Source organism: Scomber japonicus, chromosome 20 (genome assembly GCF_027409825.1).
Source record: "Scomber japonicus isolate fScoJap1 chromosome 20, fScoJap1.pri, whole genome shotgun sequence".
Taxonomy (NCBI): Eukaryota; Metazoa; Chordata; class Actinopteri; order Scombriformes; family Scombridae; genus Scomber; species Scomber japonicus.
This window is the reverse complement of record NC_070597.1, coordinates 7,014,766-7,017,419: the sequence shown is the minus strand read 5'-3', so window position 1 is coordinate 7,017,419 and position 2,654 is coordinate 7,014,766. Positions and strand designations below refer to the sequence as shown.

Genomic DNA, 2,654 nt, shown 5'->3' with positions numbered 1-2,654 from the left:
GATCCGTCGTGGTGAAGAGAGAGCTGAGCCGAAAGGCAAAGCTCTGGATTTACCAGTCGGTCTTGGCAGAGGCGGTTCTGGATGGTTTTGCGCCCTGGGCGGACCGACTATCGGCGCCCCTCCCTACAAATCCTTCATAACACAAAAAATAAGATAAATAAATGAAATATATGTAAACACCAAAGTAAATTACACACATCCGTCATCATACAAATGAATAAAATAAAATAAATAAATGAAAAATACTAATAATTAATGTAATCTGACAGACTTTCACCCTTTTTACAACTGGCATTAAAATGTTTTGTGGGTGATTAGATTGCTATCAGGGAGTGCTTGACCACATGAAAGTGCAGGTGTAAAGTTATTTATTTATTTATTTATTGCATTTTCCAATAACTTACATGTAGCTATAGCGGGTCTGCATTAATTTTATAAATGTATTACTATTTATTTGGAAGCAGCAGTTTGTGTTGTGTGGCCTGGGCTCATAATCATCACAGGTCAGTCTATCCCCCGCCCCCCTCCCCCTTGCTTTTCCTCTGAGAGTGAGACTCACTCACAACCTGCTCACAGCCTCTGCAGTCGCAAGTTGATCCCCCGCCCCCTCCCCTTTGCCTTTTCTTCTGACACACACAACCTGTATACATGACTCTGAGCAGCAAGTTGACGTGATAGTAGGGGCGCCTCATCGCCCACTGCACCAACTTGATGTGGAAATGAGCGGTATTAGTCTAGAAAACTGGCGATTTTTTTTGAGGGCGCGCTTTTCTTTTTTTGAGGACGGACTTTTTTTTCTCTTTTTTTTTTTTTTTTTGAGAGCGCTCGTGCGCCCCCAAGTAGATTGCGCCCTGGGCGGTTGCCCACATTGCCCATAGCAAAAACCGCCACTGGGTCTTGGTTCCTACCCTCACCTCTGGTCATGAGCTTTGGGTAGTGACTGAAAGAACAAGATCGCAGGTACAAGCGGCTGAAATGAGCTTCCTCCGTAGGCTGGCTGGGCTCTCCCTTAGAGATAGGGTGAGAAGCTCAGTTATCCGGAGGGAGCTCGGAGTAGACCCGCTGCTCCTCTGTGTTGAGAGGAGCCAGATGAGGAGGCTCGGGCATCTAATCAGGATGCCTCCCGGACGTCCACCGGTAGGAGACCCCGAGGAAGACCCCGGACACGCTGGAGAGACTATGTCTCTCGGCTGGAACGACCTGGAAGCGAGGATGAGGACAATCACAGACCTCAATGAAAAGGTAGTGAGGCACAAAGCTCATGTATTGAAGTTGTTGTATTTTTGTGTTTCATGTTATTTACTTTATTTGTGGCTTTGGCCAATAGCTTCTTGCCAACATAGAAAAGGCCCAGGAGAAGCAAAAGAGCTGTTACGTAGCACGCAAAAGGAAGCGCTGCAAAACAGTAGAAATTAACACAGGTGATGACATTCTCCTTTTCAGGCATGGCCTGAAACATATGCATCAAGGCCCCTACAAAGTCCTTGATATGTCAGAAAATGGCGTGGCCACCATCCAAAAGAACACTGGGTCCTTGCAGAAGGTGAATATCAATCGCCTGAGGCCGTACTACAGACAGAAACGTAAGTGTTTTCAGTATACTGCTAAACTGTTGGTGTGGCCATTGTTCCATTCTCCACTCTTGGTAACAACCTGATTTGGTAGTTTGTACTTTGTCTATGGGATCAATGCCCAACTTCAATTTCTTGTCTTACTTCAGATTGACAGTCTAGAGGACTGTCTAGGAGAGAGTGATCAAATCTGAGCTGGACATCTACGCCAAATACAGTAAAGTCATCCTCATCATCCTCCTCAAGTACCTGCCTCCCCATCTACGACACCCTTTCAGTCTCCACTCTCGGTAAGAGCCTGATGTCAGTAGTTTGTACTTTGTCTGTAGGATCAACACAATACTTCACTTATTTCCATCTTCTTGTTGTCTTAATTCAGATTGACAGTCTAAAAGACTAGGAGAGAGTGATCAAGTCTGAGCTGGACATCTATGGCAAACACAATAAAGCCAATTGTGTTTAAATGACACCTGTTCTCAGTAAGAAGCTGATTAGGTAGTTTGTACTTTCTCTGTGGGAGCAATGCCTAACTTATCTTATTTTCAATTTCTTGTTGTCTTATTTCAGATTAACAGTCTAAAGGACTGTGTAGGAGAGAGTGATCAAATCTGAGCTGGACATCTACGTCAATTGTGTTTAAATGACATCGTTCCAGTCTCCACTCTCAGTAAGAAGCTGATTTGGTAGTTTGTACTTTGTCTGTGGGATCAATGCCTAACTTCAATTTCTTCAAAAAACTTCTACTACTTCCAACAAATAACAACTACCCAAGTGAGAATGATACAAGAATTAACATTTGAACACAAAGCTTGAAGTAACATTTCACCTTGTATTCAACAACCATTTTTCTAACATTTCTTTTCTTTCAACACTGACGGCATCAATGACAAGAGGTGCAGTTCCAGGGAAGGAAGCTCTTGAGAGGAGAGTGCAGCATCCCAACACAAGACACTGAGGTAAAGTTAACTAGTATGAGGTAGAACTGGTGCTTAATTTGTTTTATTAACTGTAATATCTACTGAGTGTGTGGACACATGTTTAAAAGACAGTGCCATATAGTTTCAAGTTTACTATAATATCTGT

The 2,654-nt window shown here is 43.2% G+C and overlaps 1 long non-coding RNA gene across 1 annotated transcript; it reads left to right on the top strand.

Moving 5' to 3' along the window:
* The first annotated feature begins 1,161 nt into the window (after positions 1 to 1,161).
* LOC128381415 (uncharacterized) lies at positions 1,162 to 2,226 on the top strand. Its single transcript, XR_008323546.1, has 3 exons — positions 1,162 to 1,242; positions 1,444 to 1,583; positions 2,139 to 2,226. It is a non-coding gene; the product is annotated as an uncharacterized LOC128381415 (long non-coding RNA).
* The last annotated feature ends 428 nt before the right edge of the window (positions 2,227 to 2,654 follow it).